At 33.6% G+C, this 14,633-nt stretch overlaps 1 pseudogene; it reads left to right on the forward strand.

Annotated features, from left to right (window-relative positions):
* The first annotated feature begins 9,732 nt into the window (after window positions 1-9,732).
* LOC143387180 (cadherin-10-like) overlaps window positions 9,733-14,633 on the forward strand; it is a 35,538-nt pseudogene continuing 30,637 nt past the window's right edge.

The raw sequence follows: 14,633 nt of genomic DNA on the forward strand, positions 1-14,633 counted from the left end.
CCATTAGTTTTTTGTAAGTATAGATTATATGTTTTGCTCAAAATAAACAAGATAGAACAATATTATAAAATAATAGGTATTTTTATAGCATGTGCTAAATAGTATAAAATATAACACAAACATTCTCATTTAATCTTCACAACATCTATATGAGGAAGACTATTATAATTTTCTCCCTCCTTTTACTAGTTAAAACAATAGAAATTTATAAACTGAAGTCACTATTCAGAATTATGCAGTTGGAATAGAAGAAACAGTCTGAAGACTGACATAATTTGGCTCTCAATTCTGTACTTATAAGCAGTATATAAAGAAAATAGTACATTAAAAAATCGTTCCTCCTTCTTGCAGTCCACTTTTAGTTAATTATATGATTCACTTTACACATCTGGATTATAGGGTCAGCTTCAAGGAGGACACACTGAATTCTTCAACATCTAAGCATTTTGGTACAAGAGCATGAAATCATACCTTCATAGGTGGGTGCTTTTGTGATACTTAAAGACCAAACATGACTGGTCCTTTTCATGAGTTCTCTATACTGCTTGGGCAGATGCATAATCAAGTTTTCACTAGACAAGGTCTTTCAAGGAAATTTTATATGATATGCATAGGAATTTAAGGCATGTATATTCAGGGAGCTCTGAGACTACTATAATCCCTGCCTGGTACCAAAGAGATTTGATTTAATAACTGCTGGTTTTCTCTTTGTAAATAGAGTCAACCTCCCCTCAACTGGGGATCCAAAGATAATGCAGGCCCCAGGCTGATATGCATATTTTAAAGTTAGCAAGCACTTTTCAACTAGAGTAACTGTCAGGTATGTCCCAAGGAAGATGCTTCAGCTTGAAAAGAAAATGAAATTTAAAATGTCTTTTTTCCCCTTCTTATTTTCTAGAAAAAATAAATATACTCATGTTTCACAGCACTGTTCTATAATTTATTTAGTTAGATATAGTGTGATTTTTACTGCGACCATAAAAATAATGTCAAATATTTGTTGGATTTTTTCCCTCTTCGCCCCAATGCCTACAGTTTGCAAGAATTACACAGCAATAATATTATCAAGAATTTGTCAATTTAATAAACATTGATTAAATTCCTAGTGTGTGTCAATAACTATGCTGGGAAATAATAATAGTTTATAATAATCATAAAGCAAGTATTAAGAAGCAGGGTAGACACACAATAATCTGCATTTGGATAAAGTATAGAGATTGATTCTCTCTCTCTCTCTCTCTCTCTCTCTCTCTCTCACACACACACACACACACACACACACAGAGTTTATGATGTCACTTTGTAATTTATCTTACAATCTTGATGCTTTTGCATGCATATATTGTGTGTATAAATATATATCATGTGTGTAAGTGAAAATACAAATGTATACACCACATATATATATACAAAACATGAATGAACATGTAAGTAGAGATTATCTATGAAGATCAGTGCTACAGCTATAAAAGACTGCTGTAACACAAGTGATGTGCCCTCTCACATGTAAAACCATCAGTAAAAAGAAAATTATCTAAAACTCCCTCTAAAATAAACAACAACAACAACAAAAATATTGGCACTGGCAAAGAGCATTTTTTTGTTTTGTTTTGTTTTGTTGCTAGAACAGAGTGAACACCATTGGTATTCAGTGAAAGGTGTATGATTTAGCATGGTGGGGCCCCAGGGTTCAAAGCAGGGATTGTGAAATGAAGTGTAAGCAGTGTTAGTATCAGGAGAAGGGCTAAATATAAAGCACTGCATGTATTATCTAAGAGATCCTTACTATTTTCAAAGCATCAGGCATAGCTCTTCTTTTTGACTAATTGTTTTGGTAGCAGTGAAGCATGCTACTTGGACAGGAAAGGCAAGAATTGAAGAGAGTCTGAACTAATGCTGAGGAGAGGAGGGATTTGAGATTATAGTATATTTAAGGAGGTGATCCACAGGACTTAGAAACCAGGTCGATAAAAGATTTGTAAGATAAAAGGTAAAATATCAATACAAAGATACTTTCACGCTTTCTACCAGACAAGTCTCTTTGAAGAGAAAGAGATTTCAATTCAATTTGAACATTTTGAATTGAGAGAGCTAAAGAAAGACAGTGGGTTATAAATATCTATAACTAGTAAAAAATGACTATCGGAGCTATGTATGTGACACACAAGTGAACACAGACGTGACCAATCTTGGCTAAAGGTTTAGGGTGACCAAAAGTGGGAAAATATACTATTTCTCACATGTGATAAAATCATATGAGTCCAAGAGAAATCAGATATACAGAAATATGTAAAAACTCACTTGCAATATTCCAGTTATTCTAAAGGAAACTTGACCTACACCAATCAACTTGGCATTTTGTGTAATGGGATTCAAAGTCCTTCTGTATCATGATACTCTCTAGAACAAACTTGTGTGTGTGTGTGTGTGTGTGTGCGTGGTGTGTGTGTGTGTTTGTGTGTGTTTGTGTGTGGTGTGTCTGTGTGTTTAAAAAAATAAGGTATGCAAAATTAGGCTGTTGTTTAAGAATTTTTAATGCACTTAAAATTTCAGGTGAGACATATTGTCTGTCAGAAGACTGAATAGTACTATATCTATGAATGATTAACTTAAGGTTTATCATAACCTTCCACAAACCTATATACTTTTTATGTTTGTACACATTGCAATTCTGCATAACTGTTGATGCCAATTAACTCAGAGACAATTTCAAAGAAATGTATAAAGATAAATTCTAAAAACTATGGGGATCACTGGCAGCCTATCTGAAAGCTTTGTCATGCTACTTTCCTCAATGGCATAAACAGGAAACTAAGATATTTTGAAGAATCTCTGTTTGCTCCAATTTAACTTAAATGCCCAAAGCTAAGTTTGTGATAAGGTCTCCAGGGTTCACAAATATAGGTTTCTCTCTTTCCTCTGATGAGTATCTTCAATTCCAAAGTCTTAGCACTTCCTCAGTCTCTAGTGTGACTTTCAATTCTCCTCTGCTTTCTCCTAAATGCCCATTTAGCATTGCATGATTTCCTTAACTACTCTGCAGTTGCCTCCAAGGAGCTTTATCTAGTTTTTAATTTCTTCCTGTTAAGCTCATTGAAAAACATCTTTTAAACATTATACAATGGAATTGTTTATAAACATGCATAATTGTGTCATTTTTCTTGAAGCAAGTATTGTTTGAGATTATTATGCAGCATAGAGATGTTACCATAAGATTGCACACAAAGCAAATAAAAAACTAATGTTAAATTATTTTGTTGATTCACATGTGTGGTGCTTTTTTATCTCAACTCTGGAAAAGCAGAGCACTCTTATGTAAATGTGAATAGCAACAAGGGCAGGGAACAAAGGATAAAGACAAATTACAGCTCTTTGAACCTCATTGTTTTTAAATCAACATAACAAAACAGTAGCTATTTGGGGCTAAATTCAAAAACTGAAGGTGAAAATTTGCCTGGCTTCCCCTCTAGCTGATTTCTGCCACTTCTTGTGTGGCTCTTAGGGAAGTCTGTGTCACATTTCTTACTTTGCCTGTCTTATGTCTGTCCTCCAATGTTTCTTACCCACATTGAGCTATCGATGATTTCAATTCTGGTGCACCAATCTGTAATGTTTTTAATATTCTAGTGAAAAGTCCTATCGATCAATTGTATGGTAGAACAAGTGACTTGAAATATCAGTCTCAAATGTCAGAAGCAGAAAACAACAACAACAACACAGAAATAACTCAAAATCTTTTGAAACCTTTAATAATGACAATTCAGGTGATGTGCAAATGCATGTTTATTTAAGTAGCCATATATTTTGTTCAGTTTTCAGGGAACCTTCTCTGCAACATCACTGTCTAGATTTTTACTTGCTTATTACAATTCTTTGTATGCTTTACAGAAATGGCAATTACCTGTCTCCTCACATTCTTGCCTTGGCCAGAGCATACTTACCAGGAAGAATTATTTATCTGCCCTCAACTTTAAAAGAGAAGCAGATGATTCAATCTGACACCTGAGAATGAATTTAAAACAACTATAAATTGGAATTGATAGGAAAGCATACCACATAATTAAAGATCCATCAACTGTAAGATAAAAAATAAGAAGCATGCAAATAGATGTCTTTAAGGAGAAATTAAACTTAAGATGGGTGACAGATGCTCTTTTGCCTTAGTCACTGTGTAAGTAACAATCTTTGCACTTTTCCAGCTCTCCTCTGCTGCATGCCCTATGTGGTAAATGCTCTTGTAGGGAGAACAGACTGGCTCTCAATTAAATCAATTTCAGTGAACTTGACAAACTGAGATACTTGTATTCAACACACAGGACATGCAAATAAATAAAGTATGAATAAATCATTCTTCCATGTGTTTAAAATGTAGAGAAACACTTTTTAATTTTGAAAAATACTCAATCAATCTTGCCCTAAGAATGGTTTCTGAGTAATTCTGAAAAAGAAGCATTATTAAAGTATACATGTAGGACCCTGAATAAAAGTATTTTGAATGAATTAACTACTGAAATTGACGTGCCATGAAACCAACTGTGATATGTGTACAACATTTTTTTTTCCTTTTTGGTACTGGGAATTGAACCCATGAGTACTTAACCACTGTGCTACATCTGGAGCCCTTTTATTATTTAATTTCAGACAGGGTCTCATTAAGTTGCTTATGGCCTTGTTAAATTGCTGAGGCTGGCTTGTGATCCTTCTGCCTCAAACTCCTGAGCTACTGAGATTATAGGCTTGTGCCACTGTGCTCAGCAACATATGTATTTTTAATAAATCTATTTAGATTATTTGACAGAAGACCAAAGTTTTTATTTTGATGAGGATCCATCTCAATTGTAGTTTTTCAGAAAAGTACAGAACACCTTGAAAATATTTTAATTAATATCTTAGGAAAAGACAAATACATGTATTTGCAAATATGCATACACCTTTATCCACATATATACTTTCCAACAAATTACTGAGGAAGAATACTGAGAGATCATCATTGCAATTATAACAATACAGTTCTAAAACTTGGGTTCCCCTTAGTGTGAACCAATGGAGCATGAACAATATCCTAGTTAAGTCTCAGAAGGTACTAGAAATTAACAGGAATATCACTAATTATAATCAAAATGAAATATACACCTTGTAATGGATATTGTCCTGTACAAATCAAGAAATTAAATAAAATGATAAATAATTTTTGATACTTCACCAGAGCTATAATAGCAAGTTCACAGCAGACCAACTTTCAGAATCTAAGGTTGTGTCTAAGAATACAAAGAAGTCCAAGCTAACATGAAAAAGTAAAAGAAAACATAGAGGCTAGAGTAAGTAGTCATGGTTAAAAATAATTTTATCATCAATTTTGATGACATTAATTACCTGGCAGAAACACTTTAGCCAGGTGACCAAGGTTAACTTCTTCAGTCCTAAGAAAAATTGACAGCATGTACTCCCTGACAAGTTATGACATACAGAGAAAACATCCCTTTTGGATATATCTCACAAAGGTGCATAGCCTTAATCTACTCATGAGAAAATATCAGACAAACCCAATTTGAAGATACTCTGAAAGAACTGACTAGTGTTCCTGTAAAGTATCAATGGAGTGAAAACAAAGCCTGAACTCACACACTGGAAGTCAGTAAGGAGATATGATAACCAAAAGCAAAATGAGATCTCCTAAAGACTAATGGAAAAGATGATGAAATTCAAAGAGTAAGAAATTTGATAGTGAGAAACTAATGTGACTCCATTTTTGAGAAACTGGACTCTACCTCAGAGCAAAGCCTGTCCAAGGATGGGGCGTGATCCTTGTCCTTGGAAAAACCCACAGAGCACTCCTAGGCACATACCCACCCTGCTGAGTTGTTTGTCTGTAAATAACAGGAGAGGTCCCTGGTGCCAGGTGTCCCTGATTCAGTTAGGCTAGGTGAGGACCCATAGCAATCCCCCTAGCAACCTCCAATCAGCATGAGACAGGGAAAATACTTGGAATGCCAGATGACCCCCAAGTAGTTTATGGTGGTTGATAACACATTGGGAAACCAGGTAGGTTAGCACATATACCCCTCATGGCCTAAACCAATCAGTTCAAATGAATCCCCCTATTGTACTAACCAGTCACCCCTACCCAATTTGTTCCCGCCATTGAATGTGCTAATCAATGTTAAGAGTTGTTGTTTGATTTTCCCGCAGTATGGGATGATTTGCTGTGTGATGTTGTGACACATAGAGTATCCCCCCAAAATCTATAAAATCTCACTGAACAAAGGACCAGGACTCACTCCCTAGGACACTGCATCGGGAACAGTTGTGAGTCCAGGCTTGAGATAAAGACTTTTGTGTGATTGCATGGGATTCAGCTCCTGGAGGTCTATTGGGGTCCCACAAATCTGGCATAACAATAGAAAAGTGATTAGAAAACTATTTAGCATAAACTGAACTTTAAAATTGAGATTATGAAATATAAAAAATGGACTGAGTATTTACATGTGGTAGACTTGAAATTTTGACCATACTATATTACCCACCAAACACTTATCATTTGCTTTCTTTACCAGGGTTATACTGATCTCATATAGTGAGTTAGAAAACAGTCTTTCCTTTCTGTTCTCTGGAAGACTTTGCATAAAACTAGAATTATCTGGTCCATGAATTTTCTGTTTTTTGAAAAATGAGCTATTTGTGTCTAAATGGTAGATGATTTTAAAATCATCATTTACTTCTTCATTAGTAGGGTTTGGTATAGTTTAAATTATTTGTATTCATTTTTCAACATACAATATTTCTAATATTTTCTAATTTTTCAATCTTCTGCAGTTGTAGTCTTTTTCTGTAAAATTTTTAATAATAGGTTTTTTTTTCTTCCTTTTCCATAAGAAACGTTTCCAGACATTTGGTTGTTTTGTAAGGTTTTTAATATAAGAAACAAAGTTTTATATTTTTTTAAAAGAGAGAGTGAGAGAGGGAAAGAGAGAGAGAGAGAGAGAGAGAGAGAGAGAGAGAGAGAGAATTTTTTTAATATTTATTTTTTAGTTTTCGGCGGACACAACATCTTTGTTTGTATGTGGTGTTGAGGATGGAACCCGGGCTGCACACATGCCAGGCGAGTGAGCTATCACTTGAGCCACATCCCCAGCCCAATGTTTTATATTTTTAATCTCTTCCTTTTATATCTATCAACTTTATTAGTTTCTATATTTTTTTACTATCTCCTATTTCTTAGCTTTGTGTTTATGTCATTTTCCTATGTTTCAGGCTTAAACTATTAATTTAGATTCATCTTGTCTTTATTTTTTTATAAGTATACAAATTGATAAATTATCTTCTTTTGGTAGTATTTTCTGTGCACCACATTTTACTTTATTACTTCTTCAATTGTAGGATTTTCCCCTCAACTTGTTTTTTCTTCTTAATTTGAACATTTATAAGTTAATTTTGATATTTTTCTTTCAAGTTTTTTTCAAGAATATAAAGATTTTAATTTACCATTTTGTGCTAATGTTTAGCTTGTGGCATAGTCAAAGAGTTTAATAAATACTGTTTTAAAAAATTTACTCAAACTTGCCTCATAAACTAGTCCTTGATCATATTGCAATAAATGATATCTGCTTAAAAATAATATGTAATCTCAAGATGGATATCATTCAGTTTTATGTACATATAAATCAAATCATTCATATTATTTATATTTGTTTTCCAAACATATCATATATTTGTAATTTTTGGGATGGTTAACTGATACTTAGTTGAGAACACATTAGCTTGGCTGCATTTCTTAAGTACTATAGATTTGAAAATAGATAATAAAAATACTAAGGTTTTTAGCAGAGATCAGATTTTAGGCTTTCTAAAACAAATGAAGTTAAACAGTTGACCTTCATAATGAGTTCTTTCTGTATTGTAGTGATCATTTTTGTATTCTTTCTGTTTTGTGATCATTTTTGCATTTCACAAAGGACATTTTTCTGTATTTTAATAGATTGATTTGTGACTGTATGACATTTAATTTTTTAAAGAAAGTTCTTGAAGTAAGAAGGCTAGAGTTCTAGTTCTGCACTAGAAGATTGATGATACAGGCATATATCAAACAAATAATAAGCACTTCTATAGATTTAAATGGGTAATTTTTTATGAGGAGGGAAATGTATTAAACTGAAATAAGAAAAACATGTAGGAAAACCTCAAGGAGAAAGATGTTACTCCTAAGTATAAATTAAGGGAGAGAATGAAAGAGCAAAATTAGGAAAAGTCAGCCTATGGATCTTTTGTTGTACCTTAAGTAAAATGGGAGCAATCATCATATAGTGCTTATAATATTCACAGGGAAAACATTGGTGAAAAAATGCAACCAGCCTATGTTTTATGTCCTTGTGGCATACATAAATAGGTATGTAGGTAGTATAGTGCCTGGCAATGGAAAGAGGTTAGAAGCACGACTGGGATTAGTGCTTCTGACTAGTCTATTTGCAATTAGGTTACTGATGGAATGTTTCTGAGAAGGTCATAGTTGGGCAAGTACTTGAAGGAGGTGATCAAGGGAACCATCCAAATACCCAGGGCTCAGGTGTTCCAAAGTGAAGTGATGAAAAAGGCCAGGAGAGGCAGTAGGAGAGTAGTCACGAAATGAGTTAACTGACTTTCCATAGTGTGATACCAGAGACAGAGAAAAACGTAAGAAAATACCCTCTGAGACTGACTGGTATGTGATGAAAACTGAGTTCTCACAATGTTCTCCTGGAAAATTACTTTTAAAACTGAGTGAATGTATATGCCTGTATTAGGTTGTTACATCTGCCACAGAAATTCCATAGGCTAGGTAGCCTAAAGAAAAGGAAATTTATTGTCTCACAGTTCTAGAGGCTAGATTTCTAAAATCATGCTGTAAGCAGGTTTATTTCTTCTGAGCCGCCCCCTGCCCTCGACACCTTGGCATAACACCATTCCTGAAGCGCTTCGCCCATGAAAGTGCTATTTTATTCTGACAAACTGCATTTTAAATATATTTGGGTAATGGGGAGAGGATTTTACTTGAGGGAAATAGCATGAGAAAAATACATAGAATGATGTTGGATAGAAAGTAGGGGTCAGAAAAAACTAAATGGTCTAGTTCGATGCAAATCTTTCATGAAAGTGAACAAAAGCCAAATATGTTAGGAAAGATATATGTAGGCAATAACATGGCGAGACAAGAGGTCTGAACTTTATTATGTATATTAAGGAGAATTACTTAAGGTTTATGAGCAAGAAGGCACAATAATCAGAACTGTGCTTCCAGTCGATTAACCTGTTAGAAATATGTAGTTTATGACCAGGTGCTAAACATAAATCTCATTAGCAGTAGAGGTTGTTCAAGCTGGAAGCACATCCAGGTACACCAAGGGCTTAGATAAATTCTTGTTTTGCTCTGGAAGGAAGGCGAGTTTGTCAGATTTTAGTGTTGTTGTTTTTTTTTTTTTCTCTGACTCTGAGAAGGGCATCTTGATATTTCTGCCATAGACTTTCCTTTGTTTTTTGTTGTCACAAATAGAAATAAGATTCCTACCTGTTACAGCTGATTTCACTGGAATTTTGGAATGTTCTGTCTTGCAGCTAAAGGAAGAGAAGAAAATTACCAAATACAGCATAGCAAAATTAATTAAATAGAAATAGTCACTGTGTATCCTGTGATTTATTGTGATTATATAAACACACATAGATATATAACTGCACTCAAAGCAAACGAAAAAAAAAGACAACATGCTTATTTTCAAAACCAGAACTCCTGATACTATTAGAGGTTGGTTCTCAGTATTCATTTTAACACACACACACACACACACACACACACAAGTCAAAGCCCTCATGCTCCTAGACTTTAATAGAATGTTAACCATAATTGGTATACTCAAAGAATGAATCAATCAACATCTAATGTAGAGTTTAAGATTTACAGGATTCTCATATACATTTTACTTCTGAAAATTCTGTTCAGAAATCTCTCTATTCATCTCTTCTTATTCTCTGCAGACACCATTCATCTTTGGGTTCTTGAATCTTGCCCAGTCGGCACAGCTGTTGGAAGTGTGAAAGCAACCGATGCCGACACTGGGAAAAATGCTGAAGTAGAATACCGAATTATTGATGGTGATGGGACTGACACGTTTGACATTATAACTGAGAAGGAAACCCAGGAAGGCATCATAACCCTGAAAAAGGTGCTCTGCATCAGCAGAAAAGCATGGTGTGTTTAAAGAGTTAAGGTTTCATTATGTACTTTTGACTCATGCATTATCCATTAAAAGATATATTACTGCCATGCTTGAATGTAATTCATAGTTTACTTAAGTAAGAAGGATATAAAGCCAAAAGCTTCTTAGACATGTTCACTGTGTTTCTATTGATTGAAACGTGAGTCTTGAGATTTTACAAAATTTAAAACGTTAATGTATGTGTGATTATATTTTCAAGTCATATTAATAAAAGGCCACGATAATAACATTATTTTCTTCAGAAAATGCTTAGTAGCTAATAAGATCAATATATCATTATAGTTGAAAGCATAAAATGTAGTACACCATCCAGATTCATGAAGCAATAACTAGAGATGCTAATAAAAACAGAATGGATTGGAACATAATTCAATTGTTCACATTTCCCCTTATGCTATGTAAATTAAACTTTTCTGCTAACATATGTTCAGTGATACAATTTTAAGGTAACCAGTTACGTTATTGTAGGATCAGTGCCATATTATGAGAAAATGCAGGGAAATTAAAAAAAAACAATAATTTCTAATGAAATGCCAACCATCAAGTAACCACTGAGGCACTGGTTAATAAGAAAACTATCCTGAGAGTGCATGGCAAGGCAGGAGGTACTCAACCTTCATTAAACAGTGACCAGCAAAGGGCAAAGCAGTTTTATTATTTTCCATGACCAGAATGTAGCACTCATGCAAACAGAATCTTGGGGATCTAAAAATGAAAAAGAAAACTTATCTTTCAGAGTGAATGTGAGGTGAGAGACATAGTTCTTTATTTGTGACAGTTAAACTATATTGATATTTAAAGCCCCTTTTTTTTTATTAATGCATCCTCATGCCAACTTGCTATTAAATCTGTGCTCTCTTTTTTATGTGTTATTTTTACTTATATGTGACAGTAGAATGTTTTTGGCATGTTATATATACATGAAGTATAACTTCTCATTCTTGTGGTTGTACAGGATATTGTCCTTTCTTATTCCTGAGATTTTCTTTATTTTGACTCTTTCAAGCAAGTATGGAAATTTATCACCAAGATTTTGTAAATTTAAAATTTAAAAAAAATTTTGGTACCGGAGATTGAACTCAGGAGTACTCAGCCACTGAGCCAAAACCCTAGCGCTATTTTTTTTTTTTTGATGCTGGGGATTAAACCCAAGGCCTTACACATACAAAGTAAGCAGTCCACTAACTGAGCTATATCCACAGCCCCTCCCAACCTTATTTGGTATTTTATTTAGAGATAAGGTATCACTGAGTTGCTTAGCACCTCAATTTTGCTGAGGCTGACTTTGAACTCACAGTCCTCCTGCCTCAGCCTCCTAAGCTGCTGGGATTAGAGGTGTATGTCACCACACCCAGCTTCACTTTTTTTGCTTAGAAAAATTTAGTAGTACCCAATACCTCAAAACACACATGTGTGCATGCCAACATATACATAATCTGCCAGTCAATTTTTTTTTTTTTGTAGAGAATCACCACCTATGAGATAGATTTGAACATCTAGCCCAATTTTTTGCAAGGTTTAAAATCTCATTTTCTTAAGTTCCAAAGTGCTACATTTTGAATATATAAAAAGTAAAAATTGAATCCTAAACAATATTTAAGGATTATATAATTATCTGTGCTACTTTCTAAACTTATTAATAAGCAAATCAAATGCATTCAACCTGGATTTTAAAAATCATTCTCTAACTTGAAATGAGCATGTCATACAATTCCCCTCACTTTAATTGAATGACATTTGTCTTTTTACAGCCACTTGACTATGAGAGCTAGAGACTTTACACTCAGAAGGTTGAAGCAGAAAATACCCATGTGGACACACGTTTTTATTATCTAGGACCATTCAAAGATACCACAATTGTGAAAATCTCTATAGAAGATATACATGAACCTCCTGTTTTCAGCAGGTCCTCCTACCTCTTTGAGGTTCATGAAGATATTGAAGTGGGCACAATAATCGGGACTGTAATGGCAAGGGATCCAGACTCTGCTTCCAGCCCCATTAGGAAATTATGCCTGTGTTTGAGATGAAACAGAAGAAATTGAAATTCACATAGAGATTATGAAATTCTATTTGAAACATTTAATGCAATAAAATACTACAGGAGTTTTTCTGTAAGTTATACATAAATTTGGTGAGCCCAGTGTTTAAGGTATATTGGCTTTGAATATATGGGAGCAGGTGTGCACAAGGGTTATAGCTTATTCTTATCACATCCTATAGACTGAAGTCTGGCTTGTATCATCTGTTTGTCTCCTTAAAGTGTTTGTTGTTTTCTGGGGGAAACGAGGTACTGGGGATTGTACTCAGAGGCACTCAACCACTGCCATATCCCCAGCCTATTTTGTATTTTATTTAGAGGCAGGGTCTCAATGAGTTGCTGAAGCTGGCTTTGAACTCTTCCTGTGTCAAACTCCCACTAGGATTACAATTGTACATCACTGTTCCTGGGATCAAGAATACTTTTTTAGATGTACATTCACGTTGCAACCAAGCCATGATATTTGTATGTGAGATAAATATAAACGGTTAAAAATAATGTGATTGTGTTATAATTCAGTTTTCTCATAATTTTTATAAATTGTAATTATACTCTAGTCATTAAAGAAGGGAATTTTTGCATTGTTCTTGGTTTTGGGCTTTGTTGTTGTTGTTTAGCTGTCTCAAAAAAATGCAAGGACATTCCAGAAATATCAGTCACTCAACATTTTTCTTTATTATGGCAATCAAAACACATGAGACGTGATAGACACATAAAAATTAGAAAGACTCAAAGTTTGCATTGACATTTGCACTGATATAGCAAGGAAACAGAGATATACCTAATATTCATCATCAAAGTGAACGCTTACTTTAGTCTGTTTTTCCAGCATGTGTTCTGGATTTCATTTGTTTCCTTAATTCTCAGCAGGTTGATTTTGCTTCCACATGAGCTAGTAAAGTATGAGTTTAAAGGTTTGCTGTACAATTTCTGTATGTACTCATGACTCATTCACCTGACTCTGGTCAGACTTACTTTGAAAATTCTATAAATTCTGCAAACTTTCAAGTGAAGTCATACTATATACAGTGACAAATGTATGTATGGTTTTATTTAATAATATAATTATGCATAAATACTATTTTTTGGATTGATGTGCAGCATCACAGTTTACATGCTGCAGAAGAAAACTGTACATACTATTCACATATTACTCCCAACTGCCAGCAGGACTTTCCTATAAATATCACACCTCCAGTCCACTTGTCTTCATCTAAGTGGCTGCATTCCCTGAATTTTTCTGTAAGCTTTAAAATAACTAATATACATGTTTAATTTTACCCCTTAAATACTTACCAAGCATTTTCTTGGCAGAAATTCTAACTAATGTCAGCCATCTCTGTTCTGGGTTCCTGATTTCAAAATGGTCCTTTTAAAAAATGATACATCAGAGTTTTGATGATACAAAATTAAGTTGACTAGTATTAAGTCCTGATATAAAGATATATCTCCACAAAGTGAAATATACATTCCATCCTCACATAGATTGATGGCTATTTTATATTAAAATCTATATGTAGGTACTTAAAAACACAATAAATATAATGTTTAATGAAAACACAAATCAAAGGACCAGGAAGAGTCCATTCATGTATAGAATATACAATGCCAATAGGTATGGCTTTGTATCACCTTGTTGTAGAAAGTAGGAAGGCATACTCTTATATCTTATTATTTTTGTAGAACAAGCAGATACAATGTATACATGTGATATACTATACTATGTATATAATCAAATAAATATAAATATTGTGGATAAGTATGCACATATATGAAGTAAATTTATATATTCTACAGGTTCTGCATCTACCAATTCAAACAAAATCAATGGAAAGTTTTTGGAAAGATATTGTTTGTACTGAATGTATGAAGACATTTTTCTTGTCATTATTTCCTAAATAGTATAGCACAATAATTACTTGTGTAGGGTATGGCATTTATCTTATATTAGGTATTATAAACTATCTAGAAATGATTTAAAGGAGAATGTGCATTGGTTCTAATCCCCAGTGGATATAAAAGGACAATTTTATATATTCAAAGAAATAAAATAGCCTTGCAAGTTTAATGTATTTATGTCATCATTCTGGACATGTTACAAATTATGTCATATATCCTTAATGGTAATGCAGTAATCAAAAAGTTTTACTGAAAACATGTATGTTGGAAATGATTTTAAAAGAAAAATGAAAGTTAACATATAATTTGGTGATTAAGAATCAGAAAATAAAATTATATTTTGAATAATATTTGAAAAAGAAGGGCTGTAGTTTCTCTACATCTTCAAGATAATATCACATAATACTCTAAATCTTATTATTTCTTCTTTAAACTGAACTGCAAAAAAC

The sequence above is a fragment of the Callospermophilus lateralis genome, unplaced genomic scaffold (genome assembly GCF_048772815.1).
Source record: "Callospermophilus lateralis isolate mCalLat2 unplaced genomic scaffold, mCalLat2.hap1 Scaffold_121, whole genome shotgun sequence".
Taxonomy (NCBI): Eukaryota; Metazoa; Chordata; class Mammalia; order Rodentia; family Sciuridae; genus Callospermophilus; species Callospermophilus lateralis.